The 24,728-nt window shown below is 36.8% G+C and overlaps 1 pseudogene; it reads left to right on the top strand.

Annotated features, from left to right (window-relative positions):
- Positions 1–666: 666 nt before the first annotated feature.
- The window catches only part of LOC125922447 (tigger transposable element-derived protein 1-like), an 89,409-nt pseudogene continuing 65,347 nt past the window's right edge, over positions 667–24,728 (top strand).

The raw sequence follows: 24,728 nt of genomic DNA, 5'->3' as shown, positions 1-24,728 counted from the left end.
ATGTAGGATCATATGGTATGAGACACAAAGCAAGACAAGCAGCAGTTTTGATAATGTGATTTTCTATTTGTGACTGGGCTTTTGGGGTGGAACTAAATGCAGGAGATGTATTTTTAAGGGAACACTCATAACTTGGAGTATATTCTTTTTATTTTTTTGGCTAGGAAAAAAATCATGCTTATTACAAAAACTAGGAAAGTATTAAGAAACAGAAAAGAAATTATCTGCAGTCCCAAGAGGTAATTTTATCGCTGTGAAGATTTCAGTATATTTCCTTTCAATACTTGCATTTCCAAAACACACATTTAGCTAGTCAAAATTTTATCATCTAACCATTTTAGCTTACTTTTCGATTAATAGTATTTCCTGAATTTCTTGGACAGCAGGCAGCAATATACGTCTGCACCAGCCAGGCAGAGGCTTTAGTGGCTGATGGAGAATGATCTTGGTTTTGTTTTTTAATTTCTTTTTAATGTTGATTTATTTTTGAGAAAAATGGAATGCAAGCGGGGTGAGGGGCAGAGAGGGAGACACAGAATCCAAAGCAGTCTCCAGGCTCTAAGCTGTCAGCACAGAGCCCGATGTGGGGCTCCAACTCACGAACTCATGACCCAAGCTGAAAACGGACACTTAACCTACAGAGAGCTATGCAGGTGCCCCAGGAGAATGATCTTAACTGCAGTCTGCAGTAGTGATATCAGCAGCACTAGGGCTGCTTCTAGATCCTTCGTTCGGATCCAGGGCTTCGGGCCCTACCCTGAAGCTATTAATGCATCCAGTCGTCAGTGTTTCGTAAATGTCCCCCCCACCCCCTGAATGATTCTAGTGCATAGCCAGCATTGAGAATCAGTGCTCTAGATTTTGAAGCCTCCAAAGTTTTTTGTTTTAAACACTCTAGAAGAATTTTGCAACTGTTGCCTGACCCGTTTGAAAGTTGACCTACAATGTAAATATTTATAAAAGATGTAATCTCTGGTACCCTGTAAATATTGATATTTTAAAACATTTTTATTGTATTATTCTAAATGTATCTGGAGGAATCTAAAGAACACAGCAGTGTGATATTTACACTTTTAAATAATCCATTAACGTTGTTTTAACAGTCAGAAATTTCATATCATTCCTTTTAATCCTTGACCTTGTGTTTCCATTCCTTTAACTCCAGACAGTTTTATCTCAAGATAACACATTATTATGATTCTAAGTGTTTTGTTGACCACCATAACAACAAAATGTGTATGTGAGTTGAAATTTAATTTTTCCCCCTGATGTGTGACCTAAGGGCTAATAGATTTCTTGTGAATTGAGAAATCCCAAACGGAGCAGGTGCTCAGCTTGAAGGAGGCAGAGCTTCAAATTCAGCGGCTGACATGAAAATTTCAGCGGTGCTTGTATAACCTCATGTCTCTGCAGGTTGGCCAAAATCCAGTTGTCATCTATTGGGAACCTTCTGACTGGACAAATACAATTAAACACTGCAGCTGACCACTGTGATTCACAAGCACCATTGATCTGAGTAATTACGCCTATTAACACTTAAGGAAGACACACACGAAAGGGACTCAGAGAGGTTATTTTTGACTATCAGAGACAAACCCATGATACAGAGAAAAAACGCTTGAAGGTTAAGATGCATAGTACCTGGAGATAACTTCAGTACTCAAAATATGGCTACCTCTTGAACCAAAGTATTTCAAGTTGAGTCAAGCAAAAATGCCCCACAGCGGCAGAGACAAATAGTAAACCATTCGAAAATAACATTGGTGCCTGATGTTAAGGGTACTGCTGAGAATACCTTTAATAGATGCCCTACCTGGTAATGACATGATCCCTGAAAAACTAGTAAAGTGGGAACCAAAAAAGAAGTAAAGCCTTGAATCCCCTATAAACAGCCCCAAATGGATTTTATACAAATAGCAGGAGCAATGAGCTATGACTATGTCCCAGTTATTGCTTCCTTACTCTGAGCGAATTGAGGGCTTTCCTTGCCAGAAAGCTATGATCCTAATGGTAATAATAATAATAATAATAATTGCTGGTTGATTTTATTTTCCTGATCTGGGGTGTGGTGGAGTCAAGGGATTCATTTAGCTCTCCAGGGACAGGGGCACAGATTTCACTGGCATTGCCATTACATAACTGTAAATTTTTGCCTTTTATTCTGAAACTCCACTGTCCCTTTCTTCTAAAACCAACAAGTAGAGAGAACCAATGAAATTCTAAAACTCTTATAAAAAAAAAAACAAAACTTCTCAGAAATCCTTAAAATTTAGGCCGTTTAGATTTGACAGCCCCAAAGCCAACTCCCTCTAGGGACCTAAAATATTTCTAAGGGTCAGTAACAAGCCATCCCGTGTGTGGGGAAATTTCACTTCCAGCCTCCCATTCTGCCAGTTGCAAACCAATATGACTAAATACTGCAAAGGACTCATACAGTACCTCCAGCTTTATCACCGACAGGTTCAAGCTCCATTATCAGAACAGCTGCTTCAGCAGCCCCTGCATAATCTGAATCCTGAAAAGTTGGTCTCCAGGGACAGACATTGGCGAACTCTGCCCTTAACCATGATGGAAAGAACATTATCATATACTGTTAACAATTCACGTGGCAGCAGAACTCTAAGATGATCCTTAGATGCAGTTTTTTTTTTAGTTTAATTTTTTAATGTATGTTTATCTTAGAGAAAGGGAGAGTGAGAAAAGGTGGGGAAGGGGCAGAGAGAGAGAGAGAGAGAGAGAGAATCCGAAGCAGTCTCCAGGCTCAGCTGTCAGCACAGAGCCCAACTCGGGGCTCAAACTCACAAACTGGGAGATCATGACTGGAGCCAAAGTCAGACAGTTAATGGCTGAGCTACCCAGGTGCCCCGATTCATGTTTCTTTATTAAGAATATGGTACAGCAGGGGCGCCCGGGTGGCTTAGTCAGTTAACTGTCTGACTCTGGCTCAGGTGATGATATCCCAGTTCATGAGTTGGAGCCCTGCATTGGGTTCTGTGCAGACAGATCAGAGCCCGGAGCCTGCTTCAAATTCTGTGTCTCCTTCTCTCTCTGCCCCTCCCCTCCTTGCACTGTCTCTCCTTCTCAAAATAAATAAACAGTCTTTTTAATTAAAAAAAAATACATACACCATTATCTCTAGATCACTGGATGCCCATTCCATCAGTAGGCCTTAAACTGAGGATTCTTAAAAATTGCCCTGATACCATATGTTTTCACTCATATGTGGATCCTGAGAAACTTAAAAGAAGACCAGGGGGGAGGGAAGGGGAGGGAGAGAAAAAAGTTACACAGAGAGAGGGAGGCAAACCATAAGAGACTCTTAAATACTGAAAACAAACTGAGGGTTGATGGGGGGTGGGGGAGAGGGAAAAGTGGATGATGAGCATTGAGGAGGGCACCTGTTGGGATGAGCACTGGGTGTTGTATGGAAACCAATTTGACAATAAATTATATTTGATATAAAAAAAATGCCCAGAAACAGACAGCTACAGAGGGTAAACAGTATCTTCCCAAACTCTCTGATTACTGCAGAGATAGACTACTTCTGTCCAAGGCAACAGTGTAAGATTTTCTGAGTCCTTGGCATAACTTTTCTTTGCTCACTTCTAATATTGCTTATCATTATACTTTGACACTTTCTATTAGCTGAATGAAGGTTTTTCAAGATACTCTCCATTATTTTCATTCTGTTGTTTTTTTCCCCTTAAGATCTTCTGTCTTCTGCCACTTAAGGAAAAACAAACTCTTGCTTATTTTTCTCTTAGCTACTGTGATAGGTATTTTTCTGTGTCAACTTGATTGGATCAGGGGATGCCCAGGTTTCTGGTAAAACATTATTTCTGAGTATCTATGATGGTGTTTCTGGATGAGACTAGCATTTCAATTGGTGGGCTCACTAAAGTAGATTGCCCTCCGTAGTGTGGGTGGGCATTATCCAATCTGTTAAGGGCCCGAATAGAACAAAAAGGTGGAGGAAGGAGGCATTTGTGCCTCTTTTCTGTCTCATTGTTTGAATTGGGACATCTCATCTTTTCTTGCCCTCAGACTGGAAGTACATCATTGACTCCCCTGGTTCTCAGACCTTCAGACTTAGATTGAATTACACCACTGGTTTCCCTAGGTCTCTAGTTTGCAAATCATGGGACTTGTCAGCCCCCAGAACTGCATGCTGAATTTCTCATAATAAATCCCCTTTTATATCCTATTGGTTCTATTTCTTTGGAGAAACATGACTAATACAACTACTCTCCTGAATTTAATTCATTGCTGGATCTGTACCTCCACCTGATCCTGTCTACAAAAAAATTAATAGTTCTTACTTTCAACATTTCAGAAGGTAGATTTCATCTTACAGGCTTCTCTGGTCGTTAAATTTCTATCACATCATGCATGCCACACTTCAGCCTTATAAAACAGGAACCTTGACTCCACATCAACAAAATCTAGTGCACCGGGTATGGGAACTAATGTTGGCACTATCATAGCTAAAATCTTCAGTATTCTCTTCAGGACCCTCCAGCCAAAGCAAACAAACAAACAAACAAAATCTGCTCACATTAAAGGAACAATGATTGGCCCACTACTGTTGATATAAACACTATGTATATTCCTAATAGTATCTGTTTCTTTTTAGGGCACTTCTTATAGGATATCTGATGCTCTGGAAGCCCTACAAACTAGGTTAAATTTATTACCCAGTGTGGTCACAAATGATCGCATAGCTGTTGAATTCCTCCTAGCTAGCCAAGGGAAAACTGATGCTCCAGCAAAGATTTCTAATCTGAAGATTACCCCCATGCAAATACTACCGGTAAGGGAACACTTAGAGTTTGGGACCATTACTCACAGCCAAAATTCTAAAACAGGTCATGATAATTTAATAGGTCACTACCACCTTCCTCCTCACCCTCTTATTATTTGCCCGTAAAATAGCTGTCAATATTGGACTAAAAGGGGTGAGGCTGGGGATTTCAGCAGAGAAGTAAGGGAAGGCTAGGAAGCATCTGACTTAACCTAACACTCAGCTGTCTTCTGAACATGCAATTAATTTCCCTCAAAATTTGTTTGTTTGTTTTCCTAGGTTTTCAAAAATCTTTTCTCTGATTTCAAAGAATCCAAAGGAAACGGTTTTGAAAAGCCCTGATTTACTTGTAACCACTCCTTCACTGGCAGTGCAGTGTCTTCTTTAGGTCAGGCAGAGTGCTCAAATAAAATCCCAGGGGGTTGTATGGAAAGGGGGTAAATCAGCAATAGTCTTCTCTCTCAGCCACCTCTGATTTTGCTTTTCTCCACCTCCAGCCACACTTCAGTTTTCAGATCCAAGCTGCATGTGTGCAATGTTCTAGCAGCCCCGAACAGCTGCAAGAACACCTCAGTAATTGATATTTCTTCCTGGAATTATCCTAAGTTTTTATGTTTGTTTGAAAATTATTGGATTGCCCTCAATGTGTCCAAACATCCAAAGCTTTAAAAGCTCTCAATCTATTTTCTGATCCGTAGAAAACCAGTTTTTATTTTTATTACCCTTAAATAGAGAATATCATATAAATCTACTTTATTTATAATATTTAATATGTGGGGGTGCTTTTTAGTAAACAGAAATAGACATTGTATTTATTTATGTATTTATAAATCACTTTTTTGTTGTTGGTTCCTTAATGGTATTAGTTGTCCAAAAGGTGTTGATCTAATAATTCAACCTCTGATGAGAGAAAAAGCTAAATTAAAGGTATGAAACGTATTTGTTCATTTGTGTTTATACTCACAGAGAAGCTTTATAAGGCAATAAGAGCTTGGACTCTAGATTCCAAATATGTGGTTTCAAATCCCAGGAAAGCCATTTGCTATGGCTTTGGGCCGGTTAATGAAATGCTCTCCTCCTTATTTAAAAAGAAAAATTGAATATGATCCAAAACAATTAAAGGTGAGGCATGTTTTTCTAATTGATAAAACTGATAAGAAGGCGTTGTAATCCAGAACACTTTACAGACAGATTCAGGCACAAAATATCCTTTCCAAGAGGGCTGTCTGCATGTGGTGAATTTGCCATGACTCCGGATTGGGAGAACTGGGGGTGAAGACCTGGGAGAATAGGTTGAAATCAGAAATTCCCCCCCACCCCACCCTACACCTCACCTAGAAATTCTAAGAGCAAGGAGAGGAGAAGATTTTAATTTGAAGACAGATTGAAACTTCAATATCCATCAGACTTGTAATAATGGAAAAGGAGATCTGAGTAACCCAAATCTCTGGTATTTATGCAAGATTAACTTTCAGAGATGAAAAAAACCAACAGAGCTAGTTTTCAGGACAGTGGTGAAAACGATACTAAAGCTTCTTCCTCATTGTCCAACACGGAGTCTAGCGAGCTGAGTAAATAGCCCTGTCTGTAAAGCACCTGGCACGTGGCCTGAGTTCAAGGTAGGCTAGGTCCTTCCATGTCTGGTTTCCTCTGTCTAGTTCTGGGCCCTTCCTTGAAAGGTTCTCATTTATAAAATGCAGGGGGTCCCTGGGAGAGCTCCATGAGACCAGGCATTCGTGTGTTGCTTCATTCACACACATGCAGTTCCTTGGGCTCTTTACTTCCCTATGTTCCATCTTAATGCACAGTTTCAAAAGCAAGGAAATAGAGCCCAGGAAGAATATGCAGAAAAGAGAGCTGAATTTTAAGTTGGCCACATTCTTTTTTTTTTTAATTAATTTATTTTTTTGAGAGAGAGAGGGAGAGAGAGAAGAGGGGCAGATAAAGAGGGAGAGCAGGAATCCCAAGCAGGCTCTGCACTGTCAGTGCAGAGCCTGATGTGGGGCTCGAACTCATGAACCATGAGATCATGACCCGAACTGAAATCAAGAGTCAGATGTTTAACCAACTGAGCCACCCAAGCACCCCTAAGTTGGCCATATTCTAACCCTCACACAGTTCGGTTACATATGTTTTTAAAACTGCATAGATACTACAAGTTTTCAATGGACCTTGGAAAAATATTGTTTTGGCAGCTGCATCATTTTTAGGCTTTAATTCCACTGTATTTTCTATTACATGTGCTTCTATAAACTCACAAATATATAAATGTTAGCATGATTAACATTTTTGAACTATTTCCACAAGCCTTGCTAATTTTATCTAAGTGAAGAGAAATAGGTTGTTTGAAAAGCATCAATAAAAATGTTATTTGCTCACAATTTTAAGTGACATACAATCTTATTAATCAATAAAGTAAGTGAAATTTATTTGCAAAGCCTTCATTAGGGGGAGTGCCATGTTGAATACATGAGATTCCCAAATAATGTGTTAGTATTTTATATAAATAGGCGAAAAGAGTTTAAATGTGTTTGGAAAATTCATTCTCTCATGAAATTTAAGTATTCTACCTGATGCTTTAGTATTTTGTTTAGCAGATTTTTGTCCTTAATTAACATGATATAAAAGTTTAGGCTAACCTCTCTTCCAATTATCCTGAATTCTAAATCTGTAGAATTGAATGGAAAGTCAGAAAATGAATACTGTTTTGGTTCAGTTATAATTTCCATCAACATCAAGAGATACTGGGTGAACTGAAAGGCCATGCAGGATGGGGAAGCACCCAGGAGAATGCAGAAACCCACAGCACAACTGAGTGGAAGTGTGGGCCTGGATAGTGCGGCCAAAGCTCTGAAACCACTGCTCTGGTGGACTAGGGTGATGGACAGAGGGCTTTGGATCACACAGGCAATCACTGGGGGCACATAGCATGCATGGACGCAGCAGCGTGCCTCCCCCGGAGAGAGAAGAACAAAACACAGGGGCTAACGTGGAGCCTGCTGGCTACAGGTCTGGCGGCAGGAAGCTGGGTACCCACACACGGGGCTGGGATTCAAGGCAAGACCACCACTCAGTCTTTGAGGGAAACAGAGAATGGCACAGCAGGCGTCTGAAGGTTCTGGGAAGTTCAGTTCAGAAATGTTATCAGAACTAGCACACAGAGTGAGCACCTGATTGGCTCCCAGTGTGTTTAGTGCCAGATCATAGCATTAAGTAAATCCTTCTGGCCTGAAATCAGAAATGATTCTAGCAGTTGGGGGTACGCTAAAACTGTAAGCGGATTCAAGAAAGCAGGAACTTAGTGGAGATTTTTAGTGTGTACTTTCAGATTTATATTAGGTCCTTGAAAAAAAAAAAAAAACAACTATGCATCACCTCTGACTTGATTTTTCCAGTTCAAGATGAGATTATTTTTGTGCACATGTCTTAGGGGGATGTTGAAGGAATTTAATGTGATTATGGTGCTAGAGTGTTTTGCACCTGTTTTCTAGATTGGAAAGCCTCACAGTCAAAGCTTGGTTTAAACAAGTCTTAACTGGAAGCAATGTGGGTGAGTGTGCGCTATTGTGAAATATGCCATCCTTAGTTTATACACACACGAACACACAGAGACACGCTCTACCCAAGCACACTCTCCTTTGTACAGAAAAATATATGTTTGTTTGAATTGAGTCTGTATGCGTACGTACATCGTGAAAGCCAGCTCTCACGCAATGTGGACAAATGCAACAAGTTCCTAAAATTAAATAAACAGAAAGAGAAGCGTTTACTTTTGTCCAAAGCTCAAAGCAATCCCTTCTTAGCCTTTTACAGGAAAGAGGCCAGAATTCAATAGCAAGTCTTCTACACAGTTTATTAAAGTAGAAGATAAAACACTTCCTCCAATCAGGGAGAAAAATTGAGAGCGAAAAAATATAAACTCTCACAAGAGCTGCCTGGGATCCTTAATGGAGAGTAAGTGTTCCCAACATCTGGGGCAGAAATAAAAGTCATTTCTACAGCATGAAAAATGGAAACAGGCTCATTGCATTGAAATTCCCCTTGCTTTTCTGCATGCCTTGTGGGAGACCGAACATCCACTTTTGTTTCTCCCCTGGTTCATCTTTCCATTTCCATCATGCTTTACAAAAAGAACTATAGTTATTATAAATTTCTTATGTGCTCAATTACCCTTTGACTTATCTTCCATTTATTCTTTTTTTAGTTGTGTCCAGTCAGATCTGCCAGCTTTCTTTCCCTCATTTCTATTGCTTTTAACTTGTTGTTGTAAAGTAGAATACCACTCATTATTTTTCCCCATCTCCTCTCTCTCTCCCACTCGCCCTTTCCCTCTCTCCCCCTCTCTTTCTCACCCTCTCTCTTTCCCACTCCTTGTCTCTCCTTCTCTACCCCTCTCTTTCTGTGTCTCCCTCTTCTCCTTTTCTCTCTCTCTCTCTCTCTCGCTGTGTTTGTGTGTGTGTGTGTGTGTGTGTGTGCACGTGTCTTTCTCCTTCCCTCTCATCAATTAGAAAAGATGTTATATTAGCTAGCCACACTGTTTTGGACCATGGTTTCTTCATAGAAGCAATGCAATGCATTTACTTTCCTTTGGGCAGGCCTCTACTTCTACCAGACATTTTAGATTTCTTCTTCACCAGCTCCTTATGGAATTTAATTTTTATTGTCTACATATATAGTTTTTAGAATCTTCACTTGAGATTGAGACTCTTTTGGTTGGTTTCTCAGAATAAGATCCAATAATCTAATATGCTTAAGAACCAGTACACCTCCAACCCCCTGATTTCCCTTCTTTTCTAGCCTTGGATACTGCTCCTTCTCACACTCCACGTCCTGGGAAACTCCTGAAAACACTCTTGGTACTGAGAGAATTCAATCACTCTCAGTTTCAACCATGTGAGTTATTTTCAGATCTGCCCACCAGACTCAAGGTTGTCAACAGAATTTTTTAATTCCACATTCCCGGTTTTCTAAACGTTATTTTCATCTGTGTTCCACTAAAATTTCAAACTTAATATGTTCTGAACCAGTAGCTTTCAAACTTTTTAAAAACAGACTCCTTTTTACAACATGTCTTAAATGGAAACCCAATATTTTATCACTTTAAAGTTAACAGAACAGCAAACACTTATCCTTAAATGTGACAATTGGGTCATTTTGTTACATACATACATATATACATAAAAAACTATGGGTAACAGTTGGGTTGCATTTCTGTACCGTGGTCTAAATTCAGAAAAAGACATTGAAAAGCAGCAAATTCTCAGCAATTCTTTTGTAAGAATTTTGAATTTGAGTACGTAGACAAACAAGTTCTGTACAATGAGTGAGTCAGCACAGAGGCTCCTATTTATGCCATCGGTGTCCACCAATGAGATAAAATTTATCTATTGCACATTTAAGTGAGTGTGTTGTTTTATATTAAAATGTGTCAATAGCTAATTTTTAAATTATGTTCTGTGGCTTTCAGAAATCCTGACATGCTTCTAAGGAACTATGATAATCCATATAGCACAGTTTAAAACTTGTTCTTCTATTTTATACCATGTTCACCATTTCTCATCAAAAACTGTTCTCTCATCCTAATATTTATATCATTTTGGTAAAATGATGACTGCTTCTTATTTTTTCTTCACATATAATCACAAATCCTCCTAGTGCTAATGTCAGGGGTATTTGAATTTCATTCGGTTCTTTCTTTTCTACTTAATTGCTATTGCCCTTGTCTACACCTGAATTAACTCACATCTGGATTGTCAAAATAGTTTCTTACATGGCCTTCCTATCTGCTACCATCTTTTTGTCCAATTTATCCGGCACTCTGACACCTGATAAAAATACTACAATTCTCACATCAGTCCCTTACTCAAAAAATATCAATAGCCCTCTGCTGTCCAGAAAATAAATGCCAAATACTTCTGCTCAGTTACTCATTATTCAGTTACTCATTATTTAAATCTTTTACTCTTCACAACCTCAACAGTAGACACATAAATACACACACACATGCACACACACAAACCCTAACTGAAATATTTCTCCACCTCACTCCACATCTATCACACCCATATCAAAATCCATTCTGAGAACGTCCTTTATGACTTCCCTAACTACTCATAATAACTTTATTTTCTCTCATCTCTGATTTCTCTTGCCCTCGAGGTCGATACTATGTGAGGGGCAGATAATTATATACTGTTGACTCGTTCTCATTATTTTATATATGCACATCTCCTTCAAACTAGATGGCATGTCTTTTGAAAAAAAGGACCTCTATTTTCTTCATCTCTCCTCATTCTCCACCTCGCACACACTTGGAATGACTAAAATAGGCTGGTTTGAGGAGTAATCTCTCAAAATCACTTGACTATCATCATTTTTCAGTCTTCTTATTGAATACTTAATTCTTTTATTTTCACCTTTCAATGAACTTTTTTGTTTTTCATTACCCGTATGATTTTCTCAGGAACTGTGTATACTCAGTGTGGATAACTCACTTGGCCATATTAAATTTAACTCAAGCCTTGGTATGGGAAAGGACTTTCAACACTAGCAATTATCAAATTCCCTAGTAGGGTAGATAGTATACAGCATCCTGAATCAGAACAGAATATTTTAAAATTAGGCAATACTCTGGTTTCTCTTCAGATCGTATAAATCTTTCGCCTTTTACTAAAATTAGGCGATACCTTTTACACACACACACACACACACACACACACACACAGAGTGATGTGTGTGTGCCCCTAGGCAGATCTTTTGTCCTATTCACATACAGAGAACCAATACCTGAAAGGGTTACTAATGTGCTCTTGGCATATCTCTTGAATGGGGTGAAATGAAGAAAAAATATGAGAGAATTTAAATTAAAAGAACAAAATATTTGATTACATTAACATTCAAAAATTTTATTCAGCAAAAATATCAAAATTATAATTTAAATCAAATAACAATCAGATTTAGATTGCTTCTTACTCCCTCCCTTGAATCAGCCCTAGAGAAACCACAGAAAACAAGAATCAAGCTGAAAAAATTATTCAAAACCTTTGAGAGCTCCGGGAAGACTGATAGCATCTTGGAAGGAAAGAAGGAAGCTTTAGCATCTGGCTACAAACATCCAGCTTTGAGGGAATACACTGCAGGAAATACATTAAGTTGTTTTCTTCTCTTTAAATTGTTTTGGACAATTATTGGCTGCCCCATAGTCACAGGAATTCCCTCAAGTCTAGGCAACCTTTTTTGCCTAGACTTGAGGCAAAAGGGATTTTTTTGAGGAAAGGGATGAATGTGGAAGAGAAGTCAATGGTAGCACAAAAATCCCGCTGGGGCCAGGAGCTGGCAGAAACAGGTGTAGGCACACTGGCTACCCTCAGGCATTCATTATTTGCCTCCTTCCTCTCCAAACAGTAAGGTTCACCTCACTCCAAAGAAATGACCCCTTCCTAAGCTGCCTCCATCTAAGGGGGTTTTAAAGGTGAATCTTTTAGATATAATGGCCCACCTAGTGGCTCTGTAGTGCCTGGATGTGCTGGTTTCCCCTCCTGCCCTTTCCTAAAACTCAGAGAAAACAGGTTCTTCCAGGGCTTCGGTATTTCCCCATTACACCTTACAAGTCAGAGCAGGAATCCATTTTAAGAGAACATGAACATACAAGCCAACATGGCTAGACTCTTAAAGCAATCCTTTCAACAAATAAAGCAAAACCAACAATGAATAGAAAAATAATTTTAAGCAATCATGATAAATGCTCTCAAAAATATTAAAATGAATGTTTAGTAATATTTAGTGGGATGAGGTCATAAACAGAAAGCAGAAATGTTAGTTCTGGAAAATAAAACAGTTTCAATGGTTTAAGATAAATAAATAGTAGTGTAGAAATAGCTGAGAAATCAACTAGCATGCCTGTAGATTCTACTGAAGAAAACTTCCTGAGGATAGCATGAAAGGCAAAAGGGAAATAAAATATAAAAGAAAAATGAAGAGATATGGAGGAGAGAAACAAAACTACCAACATACGGAAAATAGAAATATTATAAAAATATAAAATAAAAATAGGAATTTTAATGATATATAAGGACATCAGAAAGTTCTAAAGGCTTTCCACAAAGAAATAAGAATCAGACTTATGTGAGACTTCTTAACACTACTTTGATGACAAGAAGATAATGGAGTAATATTTTTTAAGTGCTTAAATAAATCAACTTTAAACCTATAATTTTTATAATTTTTCTTAATGTTTGTTATGAGAGAGAAAGAGAGACTGAACAGAGGAGGAGCAGAGAGATAGGGAGACAGAATCATAAGAAGGCTCCAGGCTCTGAGCTGTCAGCACGAGCCCGACGTGGGGCTCGAACTCACAAGCATGAGATCATGACCTGAGCTGAAGTCAGACGCTTAACCGACTGAGCCACCCACATGCCCCTGAACCTATAATTTTTAAATCAACCAGACTGCCTTTTAAATGTGAGGCAAACACATAGCAAGACTACCTTCCCCAGCTTTCTTTGAGGTAGGGTGTAAGTATGTGGTTATATTTTGGCCAAGGGAAAATGGGAAGAAGTATGCCACTTCCAGGCCTAACTCATAAAATATGTGATCCTTCTATCCCCTATATGTTGGTAATATTGATGGCCAAAGCAATTTGGGAGTTATGTATTGGCACATTAGAATGTGAATTCAAAGTGTCAAATTTCTGTATCACATTCCCTTCAGTTAAAATACCTTAAAAAAATACCTAATTGGTTTCTCTTTTCCTGATTGGACCCTGACGAATATACCTGGCAAACAGGGGCCCCTTCAGCATTCCAGGGCCAAGTACAAAGGATACCAGTAGATTGCTACATAGCTTCTCAAAGGTTGATGTTAATAACGCTGGTCAAGAAAAGATCACTCATTGGGCAGAATGGAGAGAACACAATTCACTGCTTAGGAAATGAATCAGCAGAATGATGTTCATGAATTTTCTAACTTAAGTCTCTGACCAAGTTGTATCACTGTACAAATCCATGGATTTGTACGAGGCCTCTAAGTATTACACAGCTGTTGTTCCCAAACAACTGTAAAAAGTTACCATCTCAATCCAGACCACTGTCTAGATCACTGTCCCTTACTGACAAGGTTGCTTTCAGACTGGCATTATAACAAGGGGAAGTGTCTTCCCCTGAAAGGCAGAACTACAGAGGGTCTAGCAACACCCAGGCTTGGCATATTCTTTTTCTGTGCAAGCAGAACAGGTGGGGAATCCACACTTTCCCTTATCTTCTGCTGGGCTTGGTTTTGTGAGTTTCCTTTTTTCCTTAAAGAAAGATGGTTCTTCAATCTGTTCTATTTGATGTTTCGCTATCTATCCTGAATCTTGACACATGACACATGAAGACCCAAATAGGGCCAAACTTACATGACTGGCATATCCAAAATCATTAATAATTAGATATCTGAAATTATAATAAGAGATTACTTTAAACCTATAGAATTGTCAAAAATTAGAAAGCTTGATAATGTTAAGTGTTGGTGGGATGTGCAGATACAACTATCGTGCATATACAGTAGGAGTAATGTGGAAATGCTTAGTCAAATTAAGCACACACATTCTCCATATCCCACCCTCTCCTGGGCATTTACTCTGAGAAATGTTCACATAGACCCTTCAGAGGACACATGTAAGTATAGTTATCACAGTGCCATTTGAGATGACAGGGAGTAGGAGAATCTAGAGTGTCCATAAAAAGACAGTAGATAGGTAAAATGCAGTGGAAATACATCATGGATTATTGTGCACTAGTTAAACAGATCAGAGTAGGTGTGCGCATAGCAATATGGACGTATCTTGAAAACACTGAGCTCAGGGAGAACTTTTAACTATATGGCATGATACTGTTTATTTAAACTAAAATATGTATGCACACAATATATATTTTGCAAAAAACATACAAAGAAATATATACTTAATAAACACATTTGAATTGTTGTCAAAGTGAGCAGGGTAGATAGTTAAGGAAAAAAGGTAAAATAGATTACATAAAGAAGTAAAACAGAGTGGTCTGGTGTGGCCATAAACTGACACGGCACCTGGAACCGAGGAAGTATGATTAACTCAATCCCACACAATTATGTTCCAAAACAAAAGCAAACACACAACCATAAATGCACACATATTGTGGACAATTATATGCTAATTCATTTAAAAATCTAGTTTAAATAAATAGCTTTCCAAAAAATATTTTTAATGTTAAAACTCAGGAATAAGTATAAAATTGGAACAGTCAATATAATTGAAAGAAATTAAAAATACTCACCAAATGCTATCTTCTCCCTAAACTCTAGGTTAAGGCAGTTTTAGAGATAAGTTTACCAACTTTCAAGAAACAGTTAATTTCTCTCTAATACAAGTGTTTACAGTAAACAGTAGAAGAGAAAAACTTCTCAGCTCATTTTATAAGGCTTCTATTACCTGAATTCCTAAAGTAGATAAAAGCACTAATTGAAAATAAGGAAAATGTTGGAGTTTTAGATCTATAATTTTGTTATTTGCTTCTACGTATTGGAGACAATGTTGACTCTGTCACCCTGGGTCCCTGAGTGACCATACCCCCTGGAGTTGAATGTGCTTTGTGTGAGGAAGAAAATATTTTTTGTGTGTGTTAAATTAGTGCTGTTTGTGGATTATCTATAACTTCAGCTTATGTTACCTTAATACAGAAAATTTTATATTGTGGTAAAGGAATAACAGAAAAGGAAGCTATAGCAATCATAAACATATGTGCACCTAATGATATACTTCCTAAATATATAAAACAACAACTGCAGAACTGAAGGAAAAGAATAGATAAAACAATGGTACCTGGAGGTTTCAGTCCATTCCACTCTAAAACTGAGACAAAAAATAGCAGACCTATAATCAGTAAACTTGAACTACTTGTCATTGTTGGCCTTGTTAGATATATACACCTAACAAAAAAATTCTCATTCAATTTAATCATTTTAAATCATTGATTCATTTTAATCACACAGGAAATATTTTATGAAGTGAGTGAAACATTAAACTACTGAGAAAGCTTTAGTTATTCCCCAAATCAAAGTGCCATGTTAGAGGTTGCAATTCACGGTGTGCACATTGTTAATGTTTTCAAGTTAAGAGATTTATTATTAAGTTTTTTAACTCTAAAAATTATATCAACAAAATTTTTTTCTAATAAATTAGTATATTATGATAATTTTTAGATAGAAGGAAGTAAACTGCTTTGTTCTAATATTATATATGTACACATTCCAATATTATAATATACATATTTGATAAACAAAAGACATTGTTGATCTAACATCTCAATCTGTGCTTCTAAACAAAGAAATTGCATTTTAAATTAATATACTAATTACCATATCTTAAAAAAATTTTAGAAGCCTCCATTGTTCTTAGCACAGTGTCAAAATTTGATATTTAATATTGTAGCTCATACACTCTTCTACCTTAGTTGTGTTATAATTACATTGCTGAATTTTAAAATTAACTATATAAGTACTTTAATAATACAAAGCATTATTTAGTGGCTAAGGTATATTTTTTTTCATTTTTGAAGTGTTATATGTAAATACATTAGGAATTACTCTGTAACGGTTTGATTAGTATAGCATAGCAATATTTGCTTGTTATTATGATTACTTCACTATTTAAAATAAAACTGCTTTCAAATTAAATAACTTTAGATGCATATTATTTTAAAACGCTATAAAATTTAAGATAAAACACTACATTGTTAAATATCACTTCACTGCAGATGTCAAGATTAAAGAAGAGCAGAGGTGTTAGAATAGAATTATAAGAATATTATTCTGTGTCATTAAAAGACATTCTGGAGAAATTTGATGAAATGCCAGGGGAAAATAAAATAGAATTCAGAGCTATTACCTTCAGCAAACTATAGCACAGTTATGTCACTGATAGAGTAAAATGTAAATTTACCCTCTACCTCCATACCAACTATATCTAATGAGTTTTGAGAAAAACTGAAAGGAAAAAAAAAAAATGGATGACCTATTTACACCAAAGTACTTTCTCCTGTCCAGATACATAACCATGTAACTGGGATTTTCAACTAAAAGACAGTCTTGTTGAAAGTTCTCCATCGCAAGTTAGAAGTAATAACATCTTGGGGCACCTCGGTGGCTCTGTTGGTTTAATGTCCAACTTCGGTTCGGGTCACCCCTGTGAATCCAGAGTCACTAGAGCAAAATAAATGCTTATCTTTGTGTAACACTGAGATTATGTGGTTGCTTATTTCAAGAAATGCTTAGCCAATACCAAACAAAAACTATATCAAAATTTGATGATGGTATAGGCAAACAGTTGTGCAGAATACAAAAATCAACAACAAACAATATAACATATTTGCAGGCAATAAATTATAAAAATGAATAATTTAAATAGAAGATATGATATATTAAATTTATTTTGAAAATGTGAAAGATTCTAAATATTTCTCAATTTTGTAGATACAATCCCTGAGCAAAGTAATGTGAAAGAGATCATAATTAGAGTTAGACTTATAACTTCCAAAATACAAGTGGCTCCATCTGAGAATAATGTGAAGAATTTTGCCTAAAAACACAGCAGAAGCAGGATTGCACACATTTATGTAAACACTTACAAAAACCCTATCTAGATAAAAATATAAGAAAAAATTGAGGAACCAGGAACATGCCAATGCTGTTAACATACTGTAAAAAATTAATAGAATGAAAAGTTATCATAAAAACCGTTATGGCATTTTGTATTTCTTGGTGAGTGTGCCCTTTAAATGTTTTTTATAAATCCAGGAGAAAGAATATCTTTTTTGTTTCTAGCTTTATTGAGATCTAGTTGACAAAATTGTATATTGTACAACTTAATGTTTTGATATACGTATGTGTCAACCAGGCTCATCAACTATAACAAATGTGCTACTCTGGAGGGGGATGTTAATGGGGAAAGCTGTGCATGTGGGAGGACAGAGAGTATATAGGAAATCTCTGTACCTTCCTCTCAATTTTGCTGTGAACCTAAAACTTCTCTAATAATGTATATAATATATATATATATATATTACATATTATATATATAAAGTCTTAAGATTAAAAAAAGTAAAATCCAAAAAGATTATCCTAGGAGGGCTGACTTAATGAAGTAAGCTCTTTAAAAAAGGGATTTAGAAGTCAGAGATGGTGGAAGTCAGGGAAAGAGAAGAGACAGCAGATATACTCCTACAGATTCTTTTTGTTGTTGTTATTTTTGAGAGAGAGCACGCACATCAGTGGGGGGGAGGGGGCTCTCATGAACCGAGAGATCATAACCTGAGCTGAAATGAAGAGTCCAATGCTGAACTGACTGAGCCACCCAGGCGCCGTTACCCTTACAGATTCTAAAGAAACAAACCATCATGACAAGTAAGAGCCATGTGGCAGGGAATGGGGCTGACTTTAGAAGCTGAGAGCCTCAGTCTCTTGACTGTAGGAAACTGACAACAACCAACAAGTGAGGTCGGAAGTGTCCTGAGCTCTGCATGAGAACACAGCCAGAGCTAATACCTTGATTTTTTCCTCGAGGGACCCTGAATGGAGGACACAACTAACCTGTGTCTAGATGACCAAATATGAAATTTGTGAGATAAGAAATTTGTGTTGTTTTAAGACACCTTAAATAACAACAACAACTTTGGCTATTTTTCCCCATTGAGGTAAAATTGACAAAAATTGTGTGTACGTAGGGTGCACAACTTGGTATTTTTATGTAAGTATACACTGTTAAATAATCACCACCACCAAGCTAAGTAGCATATCCATCACCTCACATGGTTATCATTTTCCTTTTTTCTTTCTTTCTTTCTTTCTTTCTTTCTTTCTTTCTGTGGTGAGAACACAAAAACTTAGAACTTAAGATCTACACTCTTAGTAAATTTCAAGTATACATTGCATGTATTCTTAACTATAGTCAGATTGCTGTACATTAGATCTCCAGACTTTATTCATCTTGCGTAACTAAAACTTTGTGCCCTTTCATCAATATCTGCATGCTTTGTCCTCTCCCAATCCTGGTAACCAGCATCCCACTCTCCACTTTTATGAGTCTGACTATTTTAGATTCCTCATATAAGATCATACAGTATTTACCTTTCTGTTCCTGGCTTGTTTCACTTAGCATCATGTTCTCCAAGTCCATCCGTGTTTTCCCAAAAGGTAGAATTTCATTTTTTAAAGGCTGAATAATATTCCATTATATATATATATACATAGCACATTTTCTTTATTCATTTCATCTGTTAATAGATATGTAGGCAGTTTCCATCTCTTGGCTATTGTGAATAATGCAATGAACATGGGAGTGCAGATATCTCTTCAAGGTACTGATTGCATTTTTTTGGTTGCATAGCCAGAAGGAAGATTGCCAGATCATTAGGTAGTTCTATTCTTAATTTTTTGAGAAAACTCCATACTGTTTTCCATAATGACTGATTTACATTCCCATCAACAGTATACAATGGTTCCCTTTTCTCCATATCTTCATCAGTACATGTTATCTGTTGTCTTTTTGATAATAGCCATTCTAACAGGTGTGAAGTGATATCTCATTGTGGTTTTGATTTCATTTTCCTAATGACTAGTGATGTTGAGCACATTTTTGTGTACCTGTTGGCCATTTATATCTCTTCTTTAAAGAAATATCTATTTAGATCCTAATCCATTTTTAAGGGGGTTATTTGTATGGGGTTTTTTGCTATTGAATTGTAGGAGTTCCTTACATATTTTGGATATTAACCTCTTGTCCCAGATATGTGGTTTGTAAATGTTTTCTCCCATTTTATATGTTGCCTTTTCACTCTGTTGGTTGTTTCCTTTGCAGTGCAAAAGTTTTTATTTTTATATAGTCCCATTTGTCTATTTCTGCTTTTGTTGATTTTTTTTGGTGTCATATCTATAAAAATCACCCAGACCAATGGTAAGAAGTTTTCTAGGTTTTCTTAGAGTAGTTTTCCAATTGTAGACCTTATGTTTAAGTTTTTAATCCATTTTGAATTGACTTTTATATATGGTATAGGACAAGGGTCTAATGTCCTTCTTATATATATGGAAAAACAGTTTTCCCCAGACTCAGTTATTGAAGAGACTATCCTTTCTCTGCTGTGTGTTTTTGCCACCTTGGTAAATAAAGATCAGTGGACCATACATGTGTGGATTTATTTCTGGGTTCTATATTCTTTTCCATTGGTATATATGCCTATTTTCATGCTGGTATATCACTGTTCTGATTGCTGTAGCTTTGTAGTGTATTTTAAAATCAAGAAGTTTGATTCTTTCAGCTTTCTTCTTCTTACTCAAGACTGTTTTGGCTCTTCAGGGTCTTTTGTACCTCCAAATGAATTTCATGATTGTTTTTTCTATTTCTATAAAGAATGCCATTGGGTTTTGATAGGGATTGCATTGAATCTGCAGATCACTTTGAGTAGTACGGATATTGTAGCAACATTAATTATTTCATTCTGTGAATACAGGATGTCTTTCCATTTTGACTTGTGGTTTTTTTAATCTTCTTTATTAGTGTTTTATAATTTCCAGTATAACATAGTTATTTAATTTCCACTTACCTGAATTTTTCTATTACTTATTGTTACTGATTTTGGGTGTATTCCATTCTAGTTGGATTAATTTTGATCTTCTTAAATGTCTTAATACATGTTCTGTGACCTAACATGTGATCTACCTTTGAGGATGTTCCATGTGCAATTGAGAAGAATGTATTCTTCTGCTGTGAGGGGAAAGTTCTGTACGTGTCTGTTAGGTGCATTTGGTCTATGATGTCAAGTCAGTTGTTTCTTTACTGACTTTGTGTCTGTATGTTCTATACATTTTTGAAAGTGGGTCATTGAAGTCTCCTACTGTTATTGTATTGCTGTCAATTTCTCCCTTCAGATATGTCAATATCTGCTTTTATATTTAGGTGCTTTGATGTTGAGTGTACACATATTTATATTTGTCGTACTCTTCTATTGAATTGACCTTTTATCATTATATAGTTACCTTCGTTGTCTCTAGAGACAGCTTTTGTCTTAAAGTCTTTTGTGTCTTATCTAATATAGTCATCCCTACAGGGGCCCTCAGTGATGAAGGTTGTTGGGATCCTCCTCCTTATCCATCAGCGGGTGTGGGAGAATCCCAGTTCAGGTGCCCCTTTTAACATTGAGGCTATGCCAGCCTGAGATATAAGAGGACTACTATAAAATGCTTCCGAAGCAGGCTCCAGGCTCTGAGCTGTCAGCACAGAGCCTGACTCGGGGCTCGAACTCAAGAACCGTGAGATGGTGACCTGAGCTGAAGTCGGACATTCAACCGACTGAGCCATCCAGGCGCCCCATCATTGATATTCTTTATTGCTATCCAGTGAAACGTTGGTATTTGTTGAAAGGCATTTACTTGGCAATGTGAACCCACCATAGAATGTACGATAGAAAAACCAAGATGATACCATCAAGTTCTTAAAAGTTAATTTAGCTGAATACTTGGTCCTATTTTTAAAGAAGCTGATAGTAAGATATCAATTCTAGACTGCAAATAAGATATACTTTAGGAAATGTCCACTTGTGACTTTCTTAACTTAGTACCAATTTGACATGATATTTTAAGTAAAATTAATATTTTAAGCAAATTTATGATGAAAAAAATCCAATATATATACTATCCTTCGAAACATTGAGAGGAATAAGAAACCATTTTAAGTGATATTGTGAAAGTATATTATTGAGGCTAAAACAAATTGATGCCAAATGTTTAGTTAGCTTTCAGACAGAAAATGCTGGAAAAAAAAATGTTGAAATTCACTTCAACTACATATCCCAAGATCAGTTTATCATTAATCTAAAACTAAATTTTAAAATCAATTTATTTTTCTATGTTGTATAATATTATATAATTTTTTAATGTTTATTTTTATTTTTGAGATAGAGAGAGATACAGAGTGCAAACAGAGGAAGGGCAGAGAGAGAGGAAGACACAGAATCTGTCTGAAGCAGGCTCCAGCTCTGAGCTGTCAGCACAGACCCCGATGCTGGGCTCAAACCCATGAGCCATGAGACTGTGACCTGAGCTGAAGTCAGACACGCAACCAACTGAGCCACCCAGATGCTTCCAAAATTATACCATTTTTAATGTTATGTTTATGATCTGAAAAGGTATCATGGTCTTTTCATTTTATACATGATATATAATAGAATTATAATGAATGTAAGCTAGTGCAATAATATAAAAATTAACAGTTAAAATTAGTGAACATGGTAAAGAATATGTTATTGATGTACATCAATGTATAATGAACTTAAAAGAATATTGTTTTAAATTTTAGTAAGGATCCCCAATGAAGTATTTTACATATTTACTGCAATAGTTCACTAGAACTATTAAATATTTATGTAGGTTTCATTGTACCTAACGTTGCAAAACTGGTCCACAGTAGAGAACATAGCTCTCAAAAATATTATTGAAAAGGTACATAAGGTCTGCAATATTACAAGAAAGACTATTAAGTTTCATTTATATCAAAAATCCAATAATGGAGCAATTAAGCATTGAAACTATCATAAAGAATTTTCTATCTACAAAAGCAGATGTATAACTCTTTTATGGTGATGATTATTATATCTAGACAACTTTGACTTTCTGATTACTGTGATTAAATTTTACATTAAAAAATGTATTTGTATTTCCGGAATTCTTTTCCATTTGTAACTGCTGTATAATAATTACACAATTGCTACAATCATACACAATTTATGTAATTATTATGTAAGTAATATACTGACTTAAGATATATTTTATTTGAGGAACAGGTGCTTTTTAAAAAATCACTCGAAAATGTCATGTGGGCTGATGAGCAGCTTTACTCATCAAATTTTGTCTTCATCAGGAATTATTTGCTTCTTAAGGAACAAAACTTACTCAACTAGTTTAAGTTAAAATGGAAAATTTTTTAAGGACAAGGGGATTTTTTTTTTAGAATGAAAGAACTGAAATCAAGCCCATCTTAGTGAAAGCCTGGAACTAGGACCTGAAAGGCAATCAAATATCAAGATGCCCAGGGACTCTCTCTTTCTAAGGTCACATAGTCAATTATGTCTGTTCCACTGAATACCTTTCAACCCTCTTTCTCTTTGCAGACAAGCATTCTCTACTGTTCTTGTATGTACACAATTATGGCCAACTTAGTCATGAGTGGACACTTGTTATATCTTCTTTGTCCCAGTTCCAAGGCTCTGGCTTGCCCAGCTTAAGTCAGCCAGCTCTGCCTGGGCAATGTGGGGAGGACTCACTCAGCCAGGACCATGAGGTCTCATTCCATGGGCAACACAGACAAATACAATGTTTCTCCCTTTATACATGTGGCATACATTGCAAGACCCCCAGTGGATGTCTGAAACTACAGATAGTACTAAACCCTATATATACTATGTTCTTTCCTATGCATACTTACATATGATAATGTTTATAAATTAGGCACAGTAAGAGATTAACAATAATAACTAATAATAACAGAAAAATTACAACAATATGCCGTAATCAAAGTTAAGTGAATGTGATCTCTCTCTCAAAATATCTTCCTGTCCCTATAGTCACCTTCTTCTTGTGATGCTACGCAATGATAAAATGCCCCTGTGATGAGATAAAGTGAAGTGAATGGGGTAGGCATTGTGATGTCGCGTTAAGCTACAACTGACCTTTGAGGCATGTCAAAAGGGCGATCATCTGCTTCCAGACTGCAGTTGACCTCTGGTAACTGGAACCACAAAAAGGAAAACCTCACACAAGGAGGGAGTACTGTAGCTCACAAATGAGTCCTAACTGCTCCATCTCTCATCACGGAGGCCTGTTTCCATGCCCTGTAAAACAGGCAGTCACCTCATCCTACACAAAATGAAAACCTTTTGAGCATTAACATTGGGTTTCTCATCTGGTCACCAGGATCTTTTTTAGCTCATGTAAACTCTGACATTTTTTTCAGTTTTTAGAGGGATTAGTATGGGTGAGGACATAAATAGGGCTCAATTCATGCTGGGAATCTAAAATTCCTAAAGATCCAGAACACTGTAAATGAAAGGAGGCCTTTTGTATGTAAAACTAATTTGACCTGATGCACCCCCTTAAAAGGGCCTCAGGGACCCCAAGAGGTACATAGACTACATGTTCAGAACCACTGATTTATATTATTTAATTTTCCAAAGGGTTTATATATTAAGAATAAAGAAATTTCGGGGCGCCTGGGTGGCTCAGTCGGTTAAGCGTCCGACTTCGGCTCAGGTCATGATCTCACGGTTCATGAGTTCAAGTCCCTCATACGGCTCTGTGCTGATAGTGCAGAGCCTGGAGCCTGTTTCAGATTCTGTGTTTCCCTCTCTCTCTGACCCTCCCCCACTCATGCTCTGTCTGTCTCTGTCTCAAAAATAAATAAACGTTAAAAAAATTAATAAAAAAGAATAAAGAAATTTCTTATGGAACCAAACAGCTGGAACAGGAAATGGAGGAAAGTCTATTGCATAAGCACGATTAGAGGGATGAGATTCAGGAGTTGAAACATGGTATCATTAAATTAAAGTTGTATTGGTCCTCATGGAACTATGTCTGAATCTACACAAGACAGCCTGTAGATAGAATCTGAAATAGCTGTTTATATATGGATTCTGTTTGATGTGGGAGCCTTGCTGTCCCAAGACAAAGCATCATGCTTCTGTGCATGGAGGAGCCCAATATACACAGGTTTATCAGGAACATGAAGAGGTTTATCAGGAACACGAAGAACTAGAAACCTTGATACAGACAACATTCTCAACACCCAGGGAAGATGCTACCAGATGTAGTAGTTGTGAGGTGCTCTCCTGGACCATAAAGACAAATAAGCATCTGAGAAGAGTCAAAA

This window comes from Panthera uncia, chromosome B1 (genome assembly GCF_023721935.1).
Source record: "Panthera uncia isolate 11264 chromosome B1, Puncia_PCG_1.0, whole genome shotgun sequence".
Classification (NCBI taxonomy): domain Eukaryota; kingdom Metazoa; phylum Chordata; class Mammalia; order Carnivora; family Felidae; genus Panthera; species Panthera uncia.
This window is presented reverse-complemented; position numbering and strand designations above follow the sequence as displayed.